At 47.4% G+C, this 23,356-nt stretch overlaps 1 long non-coding RNA gene across 3 annotated transcripts; it reads right to left on the bottom strand.

Annotated features, from left to right (window-relative positions):
• Positions 1-1,918: 1,918 nt before the first annotated feature.
• Positions 1,919-22,463, bottom strand: LOC113888722. 3 transcript variants are annotated; one of them, XR_003510041.1, is made up of 4 exons: positions 16,673-22,463; positions 11,457-11,551; positions 3,425-3,590; positions 1,919-2,416 (listed from the first exon to the last, which is right to left on the bottom strand). It is a non-coding gene; the product is annotated as an uncharacterized LOC113888722 (long non-coding RNA). The 3 variants fall into 3 exon arrangements; XR_003510043.1 differs by having other exon boundaries at positions 1,919-2,347; positions 16,673-22,462; XR_003510042.1 differs by lacking the exon at positions 16,673-22,463 and adding an exon at positions 11,995-13,937.
• Positions 22,464-23,356: the final 893 nt, after the last annotated feature.

Below are 23,356 nucleotides of genomic sequence, written 5' to 3'. Positions count from 1 at the left end.
CTGCCACCTTGTGGCCATTTCCCACAACAACCGCTTGAAAGCCGGGGCTGATGGCTATTCACAAGCCTGCCCTTAAGAAATGCCCTGGGGTAAATCACTGGAAAAGAATTCAAAACAGGGCGGATCTTCACAAAGCTAATTGTAAGAGGTAAGTTGTACTCACAGTGTAGAATATAAACAGGGATCCGGAAAGATACTCAACATCACAAATTATCAGTTCAGTTCAGTTCAGTCACTCAGTCGTGTCCAACTCCTTGTGACCCCATGAATCGCAGCACGCCAGGCCTCCCTGTCCATCACCAACTCTCGGAGTTTACTCAGACTCACGTCCATCGAGTCAGTGATGCCATCCAGCCATCTCATCCTCTGTCGTCCCCTTCTCCTCCTGCCCCCAATCTCAGACAGATAGACTGAGAAGGTGCTAGATAGTACAGGGAGCCCACCCGGCGCTCTGTGATGAGCCAGAGGGGTGGGATGGTGTGGGGGGAGAGTCTCGAGGGATGGGATACATGGATACAAATATAATTATGACTGATTGACATTGTTGCATGGCAGAAACCAACATGACATTGTTAAGCAATTTTCCTCCAATTAAAAAATAAAAAATTTTTTAAAAGATTGTATGCTAAGTCACTTCAGTCATGTCCAACTCTTTGTAACCCCATGGACTACACAGTCCATGGAATTCTCCAGGCCAGAGTACTGGAGTGGGTAACCTTTCCCTTCTCCAGGGGATCTTTGCAAGCCAGGGATCAAACCCACATCTCCAGCATTGCAGACGGATTCTTTAGAAGCTGAGCCACAAGGAAAGCCCAAGAATACTGGAGTGGGTAGCCTATCTACTCTCCAGTGGATCTTCCTGGACTGAATTAAGTTGAAAAATTAAGTTGAAAAACAACAAAGGAAAACACCGACTAGAGAGCAATGACATATGAATGGGAGAAAATAGGTACAGATCATGTAGGATTCACTGATATGAGGACCTGACAAAATAAGCAAGGTGGTGTGTGCAACCAAAAGCAGCAGACTCACTGATAGTTTGAATGACTAGTGAGTGGTTTCTGGTGGGAGTGCCGGGGCTTCAATACGGGGGAGGAGGAGTGGGAGGTACAAACTGTTGGGAGTAAGACAGGCTCCCCTGTCCATGGAATTTTCCAGGCAAGAATACTGGGATTGGGTTGCCATTTCCTTCTGCAGGCGATCTCCCCTACCCAGGGATCGATCCCGTGTCTCCTGTGTGTCCTGCATTGGCAGGCGGATTCCTGAACATTAGTGCCACCTGAGAAGCCCTAAGACAGCTTCAAGGATGGAGCGTACAACAAGGGAATATAGGCAATATGTTGTAAGAGCTGTAAATGGAAAGTGGCTTTCAAAACTGTCAATGAAATAACTTACTTTTAGAATTTAAAACAAAAGAAGTGAGTTGAGCCTGGGTGTGTGAGTAAAGGCTTCCTGGACTCGAGCCCAGGGGAAGTGAGGGAGGCCAATGGTGAGAGGTCTTCGGGTGGGGTCTAGAGTGTGGGACAGAGCACAGGCTTTCCAAGCTCCAGCTGGGACCAGGCTGAGAAGGACAGGATTTTTGTCAGAGTGGGTCTGGATGGGGTCTCCAGCATCTGGAGAAGCTCTGTAGGAAGGCGAATGCCCACCTTGGAAGTCGAAGTCGTGCTTCAACCAAGTTTGAGAGATGCTGAGATGTGTGAGTAGGTGAACCAAACTGAGACCAGAGTGGAGGCAAAACAGATCCAGGGTCCAGGGAAGGGATGCATGAGGACAGAAGCGTCTAGAACACAGGGAGCGGGGAGGGAGGAAAGGGAGGAGTGTGTTGACCTAGGAGTGTGCAGAGCCCGAAGGGTATGTTACCCACCAGGGTTCTTGGAATCCTAAGTCAATAGACATTGATAAGAGGCCAGACAGGAAATTCAGACAAGGTTTTATTGGGGCTCTGGGTGCATGAGGAAGGGAGTCAAACATGTGACAAGTTGCCTTGTTTGCTCCTGGGGGGTGAGGGGGTGTCGGGGCGCGTGTGGGAAATGTGGTCCATTAAGTGGGATGAGGGCAGGCTGGGTCCAGCATTGGGCAGGAGGGATGAATGCCAGATCTGCCCAGCCCCTTGGTGGTGCTGTGTACAGGCATCACGTCCAGCACCCTCTTTAATTTTCCAGCTCCAAAGGGGTGATTGGAGTTTTGATCATTTTTCTTTTTTTATCTCGTGCATCATTTGCCCCAGCTGTTCATGTATGTAGAACTGTTTTTAGTCCCTTGTCATCTCCTTGTTGTCTGTGGCTCAAGATGTGTGTCCACGTGGAAGCACTGCAGCCCAGGTCACAGCATGTCTGAAATCCAGAACCTGGAGAGCGGGGAGGGGCAGAGAATCGAGGATGGGGCAGGCCTAGGAGTGTGCAGATCCCAGAAGAATCTAGAAAAGCCAGGGATGGGGGATGAGTTTAAGGGGCAGGGGGTGAAGAGAGGGGCACTGCCCTGAGGGATGGGAGGGGAACGTCATAGTGAGGAGTAACTCTGGTGGGGGAGGGACGGGGCTGCTTTCCCAGTTTCCCTCCTTGAGGCAAATAGGGGCCTCAGGTGCATCCGGCACCGTTGGAACTGCCAGCCTCCTGGGCCCCGCCTTGGTAAGCACGGAGCTTCTTGGAGTCCACACCGTCGTCATCCACACGCTTCCCCTCCAGGGCGGTCCTTACACTCCCGGGACTCCTCCGTGGCACAGAGCTTCTCCTTCCCTCTGTTCTGACCCTATTCTGTCCCTAGAAGACTGGCGCCCGGGCCCTGTGCCCCCGACTCCTCTCGGGGCCGCCCGGGTTCCTCTGGCCCCTCCACTGAGATCAGGAGCCCGTCTGCGAGGGTGCCACCCCTGCTGCCCACCGGACGCCTCCACAGGGCTCCCCTCTGGAATGTCCCTTTTGGCATCTCGCAGCCTTCCACCCGGCTGGGACTCAGGTCCCTCAGCCCTCCTGCCCCCAGGACCCTGTTCTTCCAATTGCTCCTGGCTTCCCTCCAGATCTCCTTGCCAAAATTGGGCCTCTGTGTACTGGGGCCAGATTTCATCTGAGAGAGAGATTTAAGTGAAATGGAAAAACTAGCTTTACTGCTTAGCCACACACGGGGGACCAAGCAGGCAAATTGCCCTCAAGACTGTGTCCTGGGACTTCCCTGGGGGTCCAGTGGTTTAGGGTCCACTTTGAAATGCAGTGGACATGGGTTCAATCCCTGGTGGGGAATCTAAGATCTCCCAGCCCAGAAGCAGGCGAGCCCTCACCCCACAGCTGGTGAGTCTCTGCGCTAAAAGCAAGATCCCACCAGAGGTAGGGACTATCTCGCATCTCAGCTAAATAAATAGATAAATAAAGAAAATATTAAAATAAATGAAAGGCATTTATTTCTGGTCCTGGAGGGGTTTGAGGAGTCTTACATTGTTCAAGGAGCAGAGCCTGATCAACTCGAGGACGCTCTTCTGTTGGGTCTGTGATGAGGTCTCGGGGAGCAGCACAATCACCCTTGTGGTTCCAGCCGGTCTCAGGTCTTCCTGCTTGTGGGTGGCATCATTCACTTCTTCCATCTGGCAGAGGTTTCAGATTCTGTAAAAGGGGTCAAAGGTCCTGGCTTAGAATATTATCGATAGCCCGTGAGGACTAACAGTTCATGAGTTTGTTTAATAGCTACAATATTATTATTTTGACTTCTTTGACTGTTTCCTTTCTTTCTGCATTTTCTCACTTCTATGATGAAATACATTCTTGACTAAAGTTGTTTTTCCTAGATCAAAGGCAGGTGTACATGGGTGGGGATCTAAGAAGGCCTCATAAGTTCCTTCTTGGCTACAATTCCAAGGGGAGTCAACCTATCTGATTTGAGGAAAGGACACAAGAGCTGGAAATAATCTCAAGTATCAAGCTTTGTTAGCATCAACAGTTTGTGTTAAGGAAACATTATTTCTCTCTTTGATCACCTTGTCATCAGTTCAGTTCAGTCGCTCAGTCGTGTCCGACTCTTTGCGACCCCATGAATCGCAGCACACCAGGCCTCCCTGTCTATCACCAACTCCCGGAGTTCACTCAGACCCACGTCCATCGAGTCAGTGATGCCATCCAGCCATCTCATCCTCTGTCGTCCCCTTCTCTACCTGCCCCCAAACCCTCCCAGCATCAGAGTCTTTTCCAATGAGTCAACTCTTCGCATGAGGTGGCCAAAGTACTGGAGTTTCAGTTTTAGCATCATTCCTTCCAAAGAAATCCCAGGGCCGATCTCCTTCAGAATGGACTGGTTGGATCTCCTTGCAGTCCAAGGGACTCTCAAGAGTCTTCTCCAACACCACAGTTCAAAAGCATCAATTCTTCGGCGCTCAGCCTTTTTCACAGTCCAACTCTCATATCCATACATGACCACTGGAAAAACCATAGCCTTGACTAGACAGACCTTTGTTGGCAAAGTAATGTCTCTGCTTTTCAAAATGCTATCTAGGTTTGACATAACTTTCCTTCAAAGGAGTAAGCGTCTTTTAATTTCATGGCTGCATTCACCACCTGCCATGATTTTGGAGCCCCCAAAAATAAAGTCTGACACTGTTTCCACTGTTTCCCCATCTATTTCCCATGAAGTGGTGGGACCAGATGCCATGATCTTCATTTTCTAAATGTTGAGCTTTAAGCCAACTTTTCCACTTTCACTTTCATCAAGAGGTTTTTTAGTTTTTCTTTACTTTCTGCCATAAGGGTGATGTCATCTGCATATCTCAGGTTATTGATATTTCTCCCAGCAATCTTGATTCCAGCTTGTGTTTCTTCCACTCCAGCGTTTCTCATGATGTACTCTGTATATAAGCTATATAAGCAGGTGACAATATACAGCCTTGACGTACTCCTTTTCCTATTTGGAACCAGTCTGTTGTTCCATGTCTAGTTCTAACTGTTGCTTCCTGACCTGCATACAGATTTCTGAAGAGGAAGGTCAGGTGGTCTGGTATTCCCATCTCTTTCAGAATTTCCCACAGTTTATTGTGAGCCACACAGTTAAAGGCTTTGGCATAGTCAATAAAGCAGAAATAGATGTTTTTCTGAAACTCTCTTGCTTTTTCCTTGATCCAGAGGATGTTAGCAATTTGATCTCTGGTTTCTCTGCCTTTTCTAAAACCAGCTTGAACATCAGGAAGTTCACGGTTCACATACTGCTGAAGCCTGGCTTGGAGAATTTTGAGCATTACTTTACTAGCGTGTGAGATGAGTGCAATTGTGCGATAGTGTGAGCATTCTTTGGCATTGCCTTTCTTTGGGATTGGAATGAAAATGGACCTTTTCCAGTCCTGTGGCCACTGCTGTGTTTTCCAAGTTTGTTGGCATATTGAGTGCAGCACTTTCACAGCATCATCTTTCAGGATTTGGAATAGCTCAAGTGGAATTCCATCACCTCCACTAGCTTTGTTCGTAGTGATGCTTTGTAAGGCCCACTTGACTTCACATTCCAGGATGTCTGGCTCTAGGTCAGTGATCACACCATCTTGATTATCTGGGTCATGAAGATCTTTTTTGTATGGTTTTTCTCTGTATTCTTGCAACCTCTTCTTGATATCTTCTGCTTCTATTAGGTCCATACCATTTCTGTGCTTTATCAAGACCATCCTTGCAGGAAATGTTCCCTTGGAATCTCTAATTTTCTCGAAGAGATCTCTACTCTTTCCCATTCTGTTGTTTTCCTCTATTTCTTTGCATTGATCACTGAAGAAGGCTTTCTTATCTCTTCTTGCTATTCTTTGGAACTCTGCATTCAGATGCTTATATCTTTCCTTTTCTCCTTTGATTTTCGCTTCTCTTCTTTTAACAGCTATTTGTAAGGCCTCCCCAGACAGCCATTTTGCCTTTTTGCATTTTTTTTTTCCCATAGGGATGGTCTTGATCGCTGTCTCCTGTACAATGTCACGAACCTCCTTCCATAGTTCATCAGGCACTCTATCTATCAGATCTAGGCCCTTAAATCTATTTCTCACTTCCACTGTATAATCATAAGGGATTTGACTTAGGTCATAGCTCAATGGTCTAGTGGTTTTCCCTACTTTCTTCAATTTAAGTCTGAATTTGGTAATAAGGAGTTCATGATCTGAGCCACAGTCAGCTCCTGGTCTTGTTTTTGTTGACTGTATAGAGCTTCTCCATCTTTGGCTGCAAAGAATATAATCAATCTGATTTCGGTGTTGACTATCTGGTTATGTCCATGTATAGAGTCTTCTCTTGTGTTGTTGGAAGAGGGTGTTTGCTATGGCCAGTGCATTTTCTTGGCAAAACTCTATTAGTCTTTGCCCTGCTTCATTCTGTATTCCAAGGCCAAATTTGCCTGTTACTTCAGGTGTTTCTTGACTTCTTACTTTTGCATTCCAGTCCCCTGTAATGAAAAGGACATCTTTTTTGGGTGTTAGTTCTAAAAGGTCTTGTAGGTCTTCATAGAACTGTTCAACTTCAGCTTCTTCAGCATTACTGGTTGGGGCATAGACTTGGATTACTGTGATATTGAATGGTTTGCCTTGGAAACAAACAGAGATCATTCTGTCATTTTTGAGATTGCATCCAAGTACTGCATTTCGGACTCTTTTGTTGACCATGATGGCCACTCCATTCCTTCTGAGGGATTCCTGCCCACGGTAGTAGATATAATGGTCATCTGAGTTAAATTCACCCATTCCAGTCCATTTCAGTTCGCTGATTCCTAGAATGTCGACATTCACTCTTGCCATCTCTTGTTTGACCACTTCCAGTTTGCCTTGATTCATGGACCTGACATTCCAGGTTCCTATGCAATATTGCTCTTTACAGCATCAGACCTTGCTTCTATCACCAGTCACATCCACAGCTGGGTATTCTTTTTGCTTTGGTTCCATCCCTTCATTCTTTCTGGAGTTATTTCTCCACTCATCTCCAGTAGCATATTGGGCACCTACTGACCTGAGGAGTTTCTCTTTCAGTATCCTATCATTTTGCCTTTTCATACTGTTTCTGTGGTTCTCAAGGCAAGAATACCGAAGTAGTTTGCCATTCCCTTCTCCAAGAGACCACATTCTGTCAGGTCTCTTGACCATGACCTGCCCATCTTGGCTTGCCCCATGGGTATGGCTTAGTTTTCATTGAGTTAGACAAAGCTGTGGTCCTAGTGTGATTAGATTGACTAGTTTTCTGTGAGTATGGTTTCAGTGTGTCTGCCTTCTGATGCCCTCTTGCAACACCTACCATCTTACTTGGGTTTCTCTTACCTTGGGTGTGGGGTATCTTTTCACGGCTGCTCCAGCAAAGCGCAACCGTTGCTCCTTACCTTGGACAAGGGGTATCTCCTCACTGCCTCCCTTCCTGACCTTCAACATGGGATAGCTCGTCTAGGCCCTCCTGTGCCCGCACAGCCACCGCTCCCTGGACGTGGGGTGGGCGGCTGCAACCGGCGCACTAAAGCGCGGCCGAGAGGAGCTACCCCCCATCCGAGGTCAGGGGCAGCAGCCGAGAGTGCCAGGCTGTGATGGCACAGGAACGGCAGAGAGGAGCTACCCCGCATCCAAGGTCAGGGTGGCAGCCGAGAGGAGCTACCCAAGTCCGAGGTCAGGGGCGAATGCTGAGAGAAGCTACCCCGCTTCCAAGGTCAGGGGCAGCACCGAGAGTGCCAGGGTGCGATGGCACAGGAACGGCCGAGAGGAGCTACCCCACGTCCGAGGTCAGGGGAGTCAGCTGAGAGGAGCTACCCCGCGTCTGAGGTCAGGGCGGCAGCTGAGAGGAGCTACCCAAGTCCGAGGTCAGGGGAGCTACCCCGCGTCTGAGGTCAGGGGCGGCGGTCCGGAGGAGCGACCCCATGCCCCCACGCCCGAGGCCAGGGGCAGCAGCCGAGAGGACCAACCCTACCTTGTCATAGCCCCTGGGCAAACATTTGAAAACTATGAAAGCATATTACAATGAGGATAATGATTAATGATTTGTGATATTTTTCAAAAGAGTCCTCCTATTTTAGAGGGCAACAAGCAAGATGAGTTTTTGAGTGTTTCCATCTGATAAATATGTGGTGTCCCAGTTGTCCTTCCTGTGAAGCTAGAGCTTGAATTGTCTCGTTCACAATTAGTGTTGCAACTAGAGAAAGCCCACACTAGCAATGAAGAGCCTGTGTGTTATATCAAAGACCCAGCCTCCAAGAATGTAAATCATAAAAACATATGTACAAAAAAGAGTCTGAGACTGAATTCCAGAAAACAAGGAACCAACACCATTCTAACCTCAGGAAATCCAGGCCCAAATCCTGCCATTTGATTTTGCTTGCAGAATTCTCTCTTCTAAAGGGCCCCAAAATACGAAGATTATTGCAAATGTCAGGAGACAGTCATTTTTATTTACCTCATAAGGCTGCTCAGAGTTAAGCATCTCTAACTTCTGGAGAAACCAAGCGAGAGAAAAGTAACATATTTCCATTTTACACACAGAGGGCATTTATTCAATTGCTGTCAATCATTAGTAGCTTGAGGGGAAGGGCTGGGCTTTATCTAGAAAGCCAACAGATCAATAATATTTCAGAGCAAAAAAAAAAAAAAAAAAACAAAACCCATAAACTTTAAAACTATATTTACAAGTTGACTCAGTATTTCATCTTTTGTTAAATACTTTTATGATACCAGCAGGGTTTTGTAATTGGGATTTTAAAATACCTTATCCAGTTAGTTGCCTGGTATAATGTGAAATTGATCAGACATCAGTGCTTGTCAAAATGGTCTCTCCTATGAATCTTCTTGGAGATGAAACCTTTTGCAAAACCATCAGAGTACAATAACTATGTGTGACTGACTTAAAGACTGAAAGACATGGTGACACAACTGAGCACAATGTAATGGGTTAAGAAACTTGGTTACAATAACCAGAATTATGACTTGGTAGCAGAACTTGGTATGCCCTGGTATGTCCTAATTATGACATTGGGACCTACCAGGTTTGTAAGAATTCCATAATTTTTCTTTTTTAGCAAATCTCTATTAGTAATATCCATCCCAGTATAACCTGAGAAGGCTTCTCATTCACTTGATAATGCTTCCCATGGTGTTTAACATACCAGTGATTCTAGTTAATCTAATATTTCCCTCAGAGATGCCTCACAGTTCCTCTGGAACACTCAGAGTTAGCTAGAGAAAGAGACTTATCATCTGTTCTCCAAGGCAGCTCATATTCCAGGAAATTTTGTCTGTTAACAGAGAGAGAAAACCAAATTCCAAAACTGTTGCAGCTTACTAGTAATAATAAAAGTCATTTACTCCATTAACTTATATTTAATCTTAATCAATCCTGAAATGTACACAATTCTTGCTAAAGTCACATCATGAGAAATGCTGGTCTGGAAGAAGCAGAAGCTGGAATCAAGATTGCTGGGAGAAATATCAATAATCTCAGATATGCAGATGACACCACCCTTATGGCAGAAAGTGAAGAAGAACTAAAAAGCCTCTTGATGAAAGTGAAAGAAGAGAGTGAAAAAGTTGGGTTAAAACTCAACATTCAGAAAACTAAGATCATGGCATCAGGTCCCATGACTTCATGGGAAATAGATGGGGAAACAGTGGAAACAGTGTCAGAATTTATTTTTGGGGGGCTCCAAAATGACTGCAGGTGGTGACTGCAGCCATGAAATTAAAAGACACTTCCTCCTTGGAAGGAAAGTTATGACCAACCTAGACAGCCTATTAAAAAGCAGAGACATTGTGTTACCAACAAAGATCCATCTAGTCAAGGCTATGGTTTTTCCAGTGGTCATGTACGGATGCGAGAGTTGGACTGTGAAGAAAGCTGAGCACTGAAGAATTGATGCTTTTGAACTGTGGTGTTGGAGAAGACTCTTGAGAGTCCCTTGGACTGCAAGAAGATCCAACCAGTCCATCCTAAAGGAGACCAGTCCTGGGTTTTCATTGGTGGGACTGATTCTGAGGCTGAAATTCCCATTTATTTTTAGTAGATGTTAAATCATATCACATTAGCAAAATCCCTTAAAACTGAAAATCAAGAAATAGGCAATTTAATTTTTTTATCAACAGTATATTTTAAAACGTATAAGACATGCATATCTTAGGGCACAATTTTTCTTTTGTCATACGAGATATGTACTTAATAAATTCAAAAATATTTAGTGTTTTTTCATAAAAGGAAAAGATAAGTAAACATAGACTTGTTCAGAACTCAGTGTTTCACTGTTTTATCTAAAATTGATTTACATTTTCAATGAATTCTCATCATTGAATTTAACAAAACTAATGGTTTAAATTCCTGCGCGTCCAAAAAACAAAGAATAATTCTTTTAAAGAGCTTACCTAAAAGCTTCTATACCATTTAGTTCAGTTATTTATGAGATTATCAGTGTGAGTGAACTTTCTTGCTGACAACTTTTGCCCCAGGTATGACCTAGTGACTAGCAGTAGAACTAAGTACAGTGAAAGAATGTTGGTGTCTCGTGTCTCCAGTAATCAGACACAGTTAACAAGCTAAACTGATGTCAGTACCAGACAGAGAATTAATACTGAACATTTCCCATATTTTGTGACTCAGAAATACTCCATTTGTAAGCGCTTATTGTACTTTGAGTCAATGGAATAGAGCTCATTTAGAAGTTAACCTCAGGAATATTTTCTAAAGACAAAGACACACACGGAGACACACACACGAGCAGAGATCTGTTTCATCATTTTACATTTCATGAATCAGGCACTGCAATTAAACTTGTCAGTTGATGAAAAACAGAGAGAACCGTCAAATGTTCACACTTGAGGTCAAAGGCTTCTTTTTCTTTCCTCCTTCCACCCGTCTCCTGGCTCGGTTTCAGTTCTTCTAAATAAGCCAAGGCTGAAACGCAGGCAATGTGGGCTGTGTTTGTATTAATACTTAGGGACATGGTGAGGCTTAACATCAACTTCTCCTAAGAATATCTTTGTTCTCTCAGGGTGAGTGTTCTAGAAAACTCAAGTGTGTTATCAAGACACTCTCTCCAACTGCACATGTAAAAAGAACCAGTTCTGAAATTTCAAAAGAGTTTCATCTCAACCATTTTCTCCAAAGTCTAAAGAATATTGTGACTACATAGTGTTAAACTATTTTGTCCTTATTGATAGGTTTAAACGTGTAGGTTAACCAGTCATCCAAAATGTGTCCTACGAGGTTATCAGAGGAAATCAAAGGAGCATTTCCCATTTTTGATCAGACGCCCATGAGCCAAATACAAACCAGACCTCATTAGCTGATGGAAACCTTAATGAGGGGAAGGACACTAGAAAGCATAAAACTCAGAGTGGGTGTTTCCAGTTCCTGCCAAGCCCATGACCTGAGTCCTTAGACCTCACAGGTGGGATTTCCAACATGAAAACTAATCAGACAGGCACTCAATGTTTCCCAGATGGAAACAAATGTTCCTCAGATGGACATGTTGAAGGAGCCTCGGATACATGTCGGGGGACTCACCCAGATGCTGGTCGAGATGTCTAGATGTCCCAGACGTTGTCTTTCTCCTTCCTCAAAATAATTCCGTGGAGCAGCAAAATTCAAGCTGGTGTGGGCTGGAGGAAGACAGGAACACCCTTGAGGCGAAGGTGGCCTCCCCACCCTCTAGGGCGGCCCTTCCTCTTCCCTCCTCTACCGCCTTGGTGTCCCTACTGCCTGCTTGGTGGACCGAGTATGACTGGGGCTCAGCCTTCTAGACACGGGTCCTCAGAATTCAGGCCTCTGAAGGAATCTTCCCAGTGTTCCAACCTTCTGGAAAGAGGCTGCGTGGAGGAAAAATCTAGAGAGTGTGATGGAGCCAGGGGACACCCAGGGTGTCAGTCCTAAGCCAACCCCACACGGGGCTCCAAATTTGTTACCCAAATTCAGCCTCTGCACACCAAGGCAGAGTGAAGTTTGTAAGAAAGAAGTATGGGTAAGGTAGAAAGAAAGAGCTTTACTGCTTTGCTAGAAAATTGGCCCATATTGGCGTTGTGCCCCCAAGACCAGGAGTGCCAACCTGGAGTGGGTATGTGGAGTCTTTAGTGTTTATGGAGCCATGGCTGGTGTTGAGGCAGTGGGGAGGCCGCAGCATCAGCCTTCTTGTTCCAGCCAGTCTGGGGTCTACCTGCTGTGGGAAGCAGTTCACTTGTTCAGCCTGGCGGGGCTTTTGGTAACTGCAAAATAGCTGACACATATGGCACAGATATTATCAAGAGACCTTGAGGAAGAAAAGTCCTTGACTTTGTTCGAAGGCTCCAGCATTATTATTTTGTCTTGTTTGACATTTTCCCCTTCAGGGCTCTAATGAAATTTATTCTTTGTTTTTCCCCATCCTCGGCAGAAGGCATGAGGGATCTTTGTTCCCCGACCTGGATCCTACCTTCAGCCCATGAATTTGACTGGTGGAGTCTTAGCCACCAGACCACCAGGGAAGCCCCTAAATGAATTTCTTGGTGAAAGATTTTCTACAGACAAAAGGCTGGTGGAGGACTTGACTGGGGATTTCTTCTGGGAAAGCCTCAGTGGGTCCTGCTTGGTTACAGTCTGGCCCTTCCCTGGTCTGCCCCTGCTTGGCCTCTAAGCCCTGCAGGAGAAGGAAGTCAGCACAGAAACAGGCAGGAGGCCACATGGGAGTTCAGATGCCATATTTCCTTAGGGTGAAGTCTATATGTTGTCAGGGTGGCTGAGTGGTAAAGAATATGTCTGCAATGCAGGACATGCTGGGGACTTGAGTCTGGTCTCTGGACGCGTAAGATCCCCTGGAGTAGGAAATGGCACGCCACTACAGCATTTTTGCCTGGGAAACCCCTTGGACATTGGAGCCTGTGGCACCACAGTCCAAAGGGTCACAAAGAACCACCGAACAGGCACACAGGTAGGAAGGTAACATTTGTGCATTGCTGGTAACAGCAAAAATTCCATTTCTATATTTTGTCCTGGTTCCTGCAGTGGAGGAACCAATACAGGAAGGCAAGCTGGTAATCTTTGTCTCCTGAACACTGTTACCATCATGTCAGTGATGTCTCTCCAGGTTCAAATCAGTCTTGTTGGTTAGGCAGGCAGAGTTGGGATGTGTAAATCATAAGCAGACTGAAATCTTGGTCATAAACATCCCACACTGATAAGTCCTCTAACACAATAATGCATTTTATTAAGACTTCACAAGAGCTGCTCCTCCCCTCTGCTCTGACCCTATTCAGTCCCTTGAAGACTGGCGTCTGGGTCCTATGCACCCCCAGCTCCTCTCAAGACCACCAGGGCCCCTCTGCTCACATTAGGAACTGGCCTCTGAGCTCCTGGGTCTGTGCCACAGCACTACCCCTGCTCCCCACACTGAGCCCCTCAGGGCTCCCCTCCAGAATGTGCCCTCTGAAAACCTCCCCAAGCCCTTGACCCCAGGGGGGCTCAGATCCCTTGGCCCTCGCTCCTCCAGATCTGGCCCTTCCCCCTGCCCTGTGCCTGGCCTGAGCCTCAACCCAGCAGGGGAAGGAGGTCAGCACACAACCAGGCAGGAGACTGATCTTGGCTTGCAGTGACTCGAAGCAGGGTTTCAGCCCTGGCCAGAGACTGAGGTCGGGCTGTGGGAGGGAGAGCACTGGATCCTAACCACTAGACCACCAGGGTGAATGGCCAGTGACAAACCCTGACTCATTATCTATGTAGAGGTGAATCCCCACCTAGAGATGGAAATTGGTGAAGCAATCAGAGTCTTTATTAGGAGGAAAAGATAGACACACCAGAGGGCTCAAAGAGAGTAGGGGAGTCGGGCCTCATGGTAGTTAGGGTCACTTTTAAGGGGCATTTTTTCTGGATTTCCTTTAGCCAATCGTCTTGCTTTTCCTGGCTCTGAGTCCCTTTTTGGTACACCTCAGGGTCCCCCTGGGCTTGTCAGGTGGCTCAGTGGTAAAGAACCCACCTGCCAATTCAAGAGACATGGGCTCGATCCCTGGCTTGGAAAGATCTCCTGGTGGAGATAAGGGCAACCCACTCCAGGTTCTTGCCTAGAAAATCTCATGGAGCCTGGTGCATTACAATCCATGGGGTCACAAAAGATTCAGACACAACTTGGTTACACAACAGCACTAGGATTCAGTCTAGCCATTGAAATGAAGAAGAGTTACTTGTAACAAGAAAGATGCATGTAGGGCTTCCCTGGTGTTCCATTGGTTAAGAGTCCACCTGCCAATGCAGGGGACATGGGTTCCATCCCTGGTCCAGGAAGATTTCACGGGCCTTGGGGCATTTAAGCCTGTGCTCCACAACTACTGAAGCCTGCCTGCCTAGAGCCCACGCTCCACAACAAGAGAAGCCACCACAACAAGAAGCGTGTGTCCCCCAAATAGAGAGGAGCCTCCACTCGCAGCACAGAGAAAGCCCCCACACAGCAACAAAGACCTAGTGCACCAGAAAAATAAAACAAAACCGCAAAAACATATCGCAATAACAGGAAATGACGTGAGGAATGTTCATTTGTGGTTAGACCACTCGGGTGAGAATCTGGGCTGCAGATGGAGTAAACACACCTGCTGGAGAAGTTTTCACACTGTCAGGCATGGTGGTCCTGTTGAAGAAACCGAAAACACTACAGAGCACAAGTGTGATCTGCCTTGTAAATCCTTCCTGGGCCCTCCTTTCCTAGGAAGATTTCTGAGCTGATCCACTCCAGCACCACAGACAGCTCCCACTTCTGCCCTGCCTTTTCCCAGGTGGTTCATCAGGAGCTCAGCAAGCAGAGGAGGGCTGTCGACGGCCTGGACAATATGATAGGCAGGATGGGAAAGATTAGACCGAGACTAGGCGAGGCTTCAACATGGACCCCAGGTGGGCATAATGTGGGCAGGGATTGGAGACAGAGACTAGGAAGCTGTAGGTGAGAAAGGGGACGCTGACGACATGGGAAAGGACACCAGCCTCATCAGAGACAAGCCCTTTCTCCCCAGAATCTACCCAGAGGGAATCAGCCACAGCTCTGAATAGCAGGGAGCCTCATGAGCACAGAGGTCACCTGGAACCTCCTGGATTCTAGGTTCTATGTGCCCAGATTTAAATGAGCCCAATGTCAGTGCGTGCAGCCCTGCTCTTCAGAGACTATTCATCTTCCCCAAGGCTGAGTCATTTAGACATACTTTAAATTCACTGGCTCCGATGATAGAGAATCTGCCTGAAATGCAATCCCTGGGTCAGGGAGAAGGGAATGGCAACCCACTCCAGTATTCTTGCCTGGAGAATTCCATGGACAGAGGACCCTGGGGGGCTACAGTCCATGGGGTTGCAAAGAGTTGGACACAACTGAAGCGACTCTCACTGCACTAAATGCACTCTGAAAGTTGTAGGGGTTGTAACTTCAGGGCACTCGAACCTGGAGAGAATAGCTGTCATCAGCGTTGATTGCAAGCTTGGCCCCCGCCACATCCAGTCACTCATTCTTGACCAGTAAGAGCCCCTGAGGTTTGCTTTGCCTCATGCTTTTACAAATAAAAGCCCAGAAGTCAGAGCCACATCATATCCAGGTGTGATCCTGTCTTAATGAATAGTATATATGAGGAGTTTTGAGTGTCCAAGTGTTTGCAGAAATACTTTGGATAAAAAGACATCTGGGGATTCCCTAGTGGACTAAGTGGTTAAAAATCTGCTGGCAATGCAGGTAACTACATATGAAAAATTAAAGTGTTAATTGCTCAGTTGTGTCCGACTCTCTGCAACTTCACGGACTGTAGCCCTCCAGGCTCCTTTGCCCATGGAATTCTCCAGGGAAGACCACTGGAGTGGGTGGCCATTCCCTTCTCCAGGGATCTTCCCAACCCAGGGATGGAATCCCATCTACTGAATTGCAGGCAGGTTATTTACCATCTGAGCCACCAGGGAAGCCCATCTACATATAAAATAGAAGAATATAATGTTTCACTTTAACTGATGCCTGGCCTAAATTTCCAGTCATACTAGCCATTGTTTTAAAATATCCCTTATGGGCAGAGACACTTTAACATATATTAAAATTAAACCAGTTTTCTTGTGATTATGAATTGGTTTCATAAAACAGCATCCAAGGGACCACTCCCCCACCCCCTAGTCAAAACACTTAATGTGCTTCAAAGTAAATAAAAACATAGTCTTCAAAGATGAAAATTGTAAAACCCTAATTACTAAAGGGATGATTATCCCCATTTCTCCATTTGATACATGAATCTTGCCTGGCCTAAGATTTGGGAAAAATTTTAGGTCATTCCATATTGGATGACTACTAATAATAGTGTGGCTTCATTGATTAGAGCCCCCAGACCCAACATCCAATATTGTCAAAACCACTAATTCTGTTCAATCAACAACTGGCACATATTTAGTTTTGTTCAGTGCCTGTGTCAACAGTCTCTCATCTAAGATAGCCTGCACTCCCAAAGGGACACAATTCCCCCATTTCAGGCTTCACACAGGTACCACAAGGGCTCAGCATCTCAACTGGGCAGACAATGTTTTAGCGGCATCCCCCTTTCTCCAGGAGCACAGGTATTGAAACAGGAGCAGAATCCTATGGTCCTTGTGCCCCATGCCCCGCCATGTGCCTGCCTTTCTTCTACCTGAGGAAAACTTTAGTCAAAGAATGCCTGCAATCAAAGAAGTGAGAGATGGGAAAGCAAAGGAAGAGTCAAAGGAGATTAAAATTAACGTAGTGATTAAGCATAGTCAAGGATATTTACCTGTTTCTGAAGGGCTATAGATAATATTCTGAGCAATATCCAGAGAGCCACGTTATAGATAGAGAAGCAACAAGTTGAGATGTTAATTACATGATGGTCAGACTGAACACAGGCTGTAAGCGGCCACTGTTTTCCTTGGAAATGGAATTTATGTTGAAAAACTGTTACATGTTGGGAGGGACAGTCAATGTACAAAGAACTCAATACAAAGTAGATAGTTTTAACCTTGGCTAGGGAGAAAAAAAGTCTTAAGTAATGTTCTTTTCCTGTATTTTCTTTAGAAAATATAGCAGCTGACTGTGCTGTTTCAGCATATAGCAGCCCCCTCGCACTTCTGTCTGGAAAAGCTCTTGCCCCACTGGTTGCCAGGAAGGGTGTGGGTGGGGGAGCGGTCAGTCCGCCTTTGGACAGCTGTCCAGCATCCTCCCCCCACCCGGCCCGGCCCGCTGGTGCCTGAAATAAAGCAAACTTTCCTTCTTTCCGCCAACCTGGCCGGTCTGCTTGTTTGAGAGCGGAGCAGCCGCACCCACCACACTTCTTCCGACAGCAGTGTGAGGTTTCAGGATGACATCCGCCTTCAAGGAGATGCAGTGGAAGCAGGTTTCATGTGCGAAGGACACAGACGTCTCACACCTTCTGGTCCTTTCCTGGGGTTCTGAAGCAACACGGTGCTCATGTACACATCTCCCTTCCACATCAGAGTCAACAGACAGTCCCGTCAGCGCCCTCAGAGACGCCTGCACTCAAGGAGCTTCGGGAACGGTGTCTCCCGCCATCTGGAGTCCCTGCACGGCTTCTGATGGCCACAACGTGCCCAAGGATTCGGGTGCAATGACACTACCCCTAGCAAGCTTTCTCAGCCCTCTCGAGACACGAGTGCGTCCAGATTTGATTCTCACACACACGTAGCCCATGTGCCCACGGTCCCCGTCCCCGGCTTCTCAGAGACCACCTCCAGAGCTCCAAACACGCTCGGCTTATTCAAAAAGGGATATGCAGCAGCTGGCTTGGCCCCACACCTCTGCCCGCTTCCTGCAGAACTTTTTTCCCCAAACCACCAGATCTCAGCTCAGGCTTCGACACGCCCCCTCAAACTTCCACAGCGCTTTAAAACCTGCGGCTTTCCCTGGGTCCCTGCACCCTGCGCGGGCCCTCTCCTCACTAGGAGAGCAGTGAACGACTTTCAGCTTCTGTCTGTAGTGACCCTGGCCTCTCTGCGGAGACGCTCAGGCACCCCTGTCAATTAAGTCCCAGCCACCGCCTGACCGAAAGCAAGGCGATATTCATTATGTTTGGCGGGAGAGCCAGAACGATTTCCTTTATACGAGACCTCCTCCTGCGCTTCCTAAGGCACCTTGTGTGGATTTATCTCGAGGGTAAGATGATGCTCTTTCTGCCAAATGAATCACCCTACCAAGACGTGTTAAAGGAATTCATTGACCTGATTTGTCTGCGGGCACTGAAACCTAGTTTGCACTTTTGGACAGGAAAGACTGCTGGTGCTACGAGAAACTGGTTTCTCGTTTCCGTTGCACCCAAGATGTCGTACTGCTTTAAGAAAGAACGTGATGAAGCAATGCGGGCAAATCGGGTTTAAACGGCATTTGGCACGACTTGGCAATGATTTGCTGAAGGATGCTTGACGTCCTTGTCGCGTCTCAAGGACGACGATCAGCTGAACTATGAACGAGAATTGAAAGGATTTGAAAACGGCATGACTCCTACACCTGTTATGTTTGTGTGTTTCCCCCATAGCTTCCCAATCCAGTTTATGCTGACAAATGTAGTCACACGTTAGGAGGGACAACCCCTGTGCAAAAGTAGTCAGTAGCAAGTAGATAGTTTTAACCTTGTTTAGTCAGGCAACAAGTCTTAAGTAATGTTCTTTTCCTGTATTTTCCTTCGAAAATATAGCAGCTGACTGTGCTGTTTCAGCATAGAGCAGCCCCCTCGCACTTCTGTCTGGAAAAGCTCTTGCCCCACTGGTTGCCAGGAAGGCTTTGGGTGGGGGAGCGGTCAGTCGGCCTTTGGACAGGTGTCCAGCATCCTCCCCCCCCGGCCTGCTGGCGCCTGAAATAAAGCAAACTTTCCTTCTTTCCGCCAACCTGGCCGGTCTGCTTGTTTGAGAGCGGAGCAGCCGCACCCACCACACTTCTTCCGACAGCAGTGTGAGGTTTCAGGATGACATCCGCCTTCAAGGAGATGCAGTGGAAGCAGGTTTCATGTGCGAAGGACACAGACGTCTCACACCTTCTGGTCCTTTCCTGGGGTTCTGAAGCAACACGGTGCTCATGTACACATCTCCCTTCCACATCAGAGTCAACAGACAGTCCCGTCAGCGCCCTCAGAGACGCCTGCACTCAAGGAGCTTCGGGAACGGTGTCTCCCGCCATCTGGAGTCCCTGCACGGCTTCTGATGGCCACAACGTGCCCAAGGATTCGGGTGCAATGACACTACCCCTAGCAAGCTTTCTCAGCCCTCTCGAGACACGAGTGCGTCCAGATTTGATTCTCACACACACGTAGCCCATGTGCCCACGGTCCCGGTCCCCGGCTTCTCAGAGACCACCTCCAGAGCTCCAAACACGCTCGGCTTATTCAAAAAGGGATATGCAGCAGCTGGCTTGGCCCCACACCTCTGCCCGCTTCCTGCAGAACTTTTTTCCCCAAACCACCAGATCTCAGCTCAGGCTTCGACACGCCCCCTCAAACTTCCACAGCGCTTTAAAACCTGCGGCTTTCCCTGGGTCCCTGCACCCTGCGCGGGCCCTCTCCTCACTAGGAGAGCAGTGAACGACTTTCAGCTTCTGTCTGTAGTGACCCTGGCCTCTCTGCGGAGACGCTCAGGCACCCCTGTCAATTAAGTCCCAGCCACCGCCTGACCGAAAGCAAGGCGATATTCATTATGTTTGGCGGGAGAGCCAGAACGATTTCCTTTATACGAGACCTCCTCCTGCGCTTCCTAAGGCACCTTGTGTGGATTTATCTCGAGGGTAAGATGATGCTCTTTCTGCCAAATGAATCACCCTACCAAGACGTGTTAAAGGAATTCATTGACCTGATTTGTCTGCGGGCACTGAAACCTAGTTTGCACTTTTGGACAGGAAAGACTGCTGGTGCTACGAGAAACTGGTTTCTCGTTTCCGTTGCACCCAAGATGTCGTACTGCTTTAAGAAAGAACGTGATGAAGCAATGCGGGCAAATCGGGTTTAAACGGCATTTGGCACGACTTGGCAACGATTTGCTGAAGGATGCTTGACGTCCTTGTCGCGTCTCAAGGACGACGATCAGCTGAACTATGAACGAGAATTGAAAGGATTTGAAAACGGCATGACTCCTACACCTGTTATGTTTGTGTGTTTCCCCCATAGCTTCCCAATCCAGTTTATGCTGACAAATGTAGTCACACGTTAGGAGGGACAACCCCTGTGCAAAAGTAGTCAGTAGCAAGTAGATAGTTTTAACCTTGTTTAGTCAGGCAACAAGTCTTAAGTAATGTTCTTTTCCTGTATTTTCCTTCGAAAATATAGCAGCTGACTGTGCTGTTTCAGCATAGAGCAGCCCCCTCGCACTTCTGTCTGGAAAAGCTCTTGCCCCACTGGTTGCCAGGAAGGCTTTGGGTGGGGGAGCGGTCAGTCGGCCTTTGGACAGGTGTCCAGCATCCTCCCCCCCCCGGCCTGCTGGCGCCTGAAATAAAGCAAACTTTCCTTCTTTCCGCCAACCTGGCCGGTCTGCTTGTTTGAGAGCGGAGCAGCCGCACCCACCACACTTCTTCCGACAGCAGTGTGAGGTTTCAGGATGACATCCGCCTTCAAGGAGATGCAGTGGAAGCAGGTTTCATGTGCGAAGGACACAGACGTCTCACACCTTCTGGTCCTTTCCTGGGGTTCTGAAGCAACACGGTGCTCATGTACACATCTCCCTTCCACATCAGAGTCAACAGACAGTCCCGTCAGCGCCCTCAGAGACGCCTGCACTCAAGGAGCTTCGGGAACGGTGTCTCCCGCCATCTGGAGTCCCTGCACGGCTTCTGATGGCCACAACGTGCCCAAGGATTCGGGTGCAATGACACTACCCCTAGCAAGCTTTCTCAGCCCTCTCGAGACACGAGTGCGTCCAGATTTGATTCTCACACACACGTAGCCCATGTGCCCACGGTCCCGGTCCCCGGCTTCTCAGAGACCACCTCCAGAGCTCCAAACACGCTCGGCTTATTCAAAAAGGGATATGCAGCAGCTGGCTTGGCCCCACACCTCTGCCCGCTTCCTGCAGAACTTTTTTCCCCAAACCACCAGATCTCAGCTCAGGCTTCGACACGCCCCCTCAAACTTCCACAGCGCTTTAAAACCTGCGGCTTTCCCTGGGTCCCTGCACCCTGCGCGGGCCCTCTCCTCACTAGGAGAGCAGTGAACGACTTTCAGCTTCTGTCTGTAGTGACCCTGGCCTCTCTGCGGAGACGCTCAGGCACCCCTGTCAATTAAGTCCCAGCCACCGCCTGACCGAAAGCAAGGCGATATTCATTATGTTTGGCGGGAGAGCCAGAACGATTTCCTTTATACGAGACCTCCTCCTGCGCTTCCTAAGGCACCTTGTGTGGATTTATCTCGAGGGTAAGATGATGCTCTTTCTGCCAAATGAATCACCCTACCAAGACGTGTTAAAGGAATTCATTGACCTGATTTGTCTGCGGGCACTGAAACCTAGTTTGCACTTTTGGACAGGAAAGACTGCTGGTGCTACGAGAAACTGGTTTCTCGTTTCCGTTGCACCCAAGATGTCGTACTGCTTTAAGAAAGAACGTGATGAAGCAATGCGGGCAAATCGGGTTTAAACGGCATTTGGCACGACTTGGCAACGATTTGCTGAAGGATGCTTGACGTCCTTGTCGCGTCTCAAGGAAGACGATCAGCTGAACTATGAACGAGAATTGAAAGGATTTGAAAACGGCATGACTCCTACACCTGTTTTGTTTGTGTGTTTCCCCCTATAACTTTCCAACCCAGTTTATGTTGACAAATTTAGTTACATGTTAGGAGGGACAGTCCCCATACAAAAATACTCAATACGAAGTTCATATTTTTACCCCAAATCTTTACCCTTTAATCTTTTCCAGTATTTTTTCAGAAAATACTCCCTTTGTAAATTCAAATTTGTCCGTTTTGAGTCTTCTGACTCAGCATTTTGAACACTTCCATTTCTTGTGTTGGTAGCGCTTTGCAGGTTCTCCTGTCTCTTGTTTTTGCCTCTCAAATTCTTGTTTCTTCGCCGCACATGGAGCTTGCTCATATTCTTCGTGTGCCTTTTGGTTTGATGTTTTCTTTTGCTTTGGAATGTTTCATAGAGTATATTCTCGTGCTGCAGTGCCCTTCTGGCAGAAGCCGTTCAGTGCTACAATGTCCTTCAGACAAAGCCTGGTCAGGCGTACCTTGGTCTTCTGGCAAAGACTGCTCACCTTGTTCTAACCAGGATTGGTCAGCTTTTCTCAGCTGCTTGCTGAGTCTTTCCTCTCCAGCTAAATAGAGATGGTTCCAGTGACCAGGGTGTTAGGGCAAGCGCACTGATTGTAACCACCCACCCTGGCCAGGCACTATAGTAACCATTTGCAGGAGTTGTTTTATGACAGGACCTTCTGGCAAGGAAGACGGAACTACTAAGCCTCCACTTATTAGAAGAAGAAGTTTGGGAGAGATCCCAAGGAGACTCCACTTGTCCGACCACATCCCAGAATCCTTCTCTCTGGCATCCATCTGGCCTGAAGTAGGTGTGCACCACCAGGAAGGACTCTGAGTCAGAATGTTTGGCTAAAGACAACCCGGAAACTAATCCCATCACCATAACACCCATGACCACAAGCCATGTGACAGAGCTGTTCTCCTGCGTTCCATTACCCTATGGCTCTCCACCCGGGTGCTCTTTCCCAAGAAAATCTCTTGCTTTGTCAGCACATGTGTCTCCTCCAACAATTCATTTCTGAGTGTTAGACAAGGGCCCAGGTTTGGGCCCTGGAAGGGGTCTCTGCTCCTGCAACAAGGGTACCAATCTGTGCACTGGGATTCGCCTGAGCTCATCTCACATGCTAGTAAAGTAATGCTCAATATTCTCCAAGCCAGGCTTCAGCAATACGTGAACCATGAACTTCCAGATGTTCGAGCTGATTTTCGAAAAGGCAGAGGGACCAGAGATCAAATTGCCAACATCCTCTGGATCAAGGAAAAAGCAAGAGAGTTCCAGAAAAACATCTATTTCTGCTTTATTGACTATGCAAAAGCCTCTGACTGTGTGGATCACAATAAACTGTGGAAAATTCTGAAAGAGATGGGAATACCAGACCACCTGATCTGCCTCTTGAGAAATCTGTATGCAGGTCAGGAAGCAACAGTTAGAACTGGACATGGAACAACAGACTGGATCCAAATAGGAAAAGGAGTACATCAAGGCTGTATATTGTCACCCTGCTTATTTAACTTCTATGCAGAGTACATCATGAGAAACGCTGGACTGGAAGAAACACAAGCTGAAATCAAGATTGCCAAGAGAAATATCAATAATCTCAGATATGCAGATGACACCACCCTTATGGCAGAAAGTGAAGAGGAACTCAAAAGCCTCTTGAAGAAAGTGAAAGTGGAGAGTGAAAAAGTTGGCTTAAAGCTCAACATTCAGAAAACGAAGATCATGGCATC

This window comes from Bos indicus x Bos taurus, unplaced genomic scaffold (assembly GCF_003369695.1).
Source record: "Bos indicus x Bos taurus breed Angus x Brahman F1 hybrid unplaced genomic scaffold, Bos_hybrid_MaternalHap_v2.0 tig00001264_arrow_arrow_obj, whole genome shotgun sequence".
NCBI classification, from domain to species: domain Eukaryota; kingdom Metazoa; phylum Chordata; class Mammalia; order Artiodactyla; family Bovidae; genus Bos; species Bos indicus x Bos taurus.
Note: the sequence above shows the minus strand (reverse complement) of the source record. Positions and strands in the feature narration are given on the sequence as shown.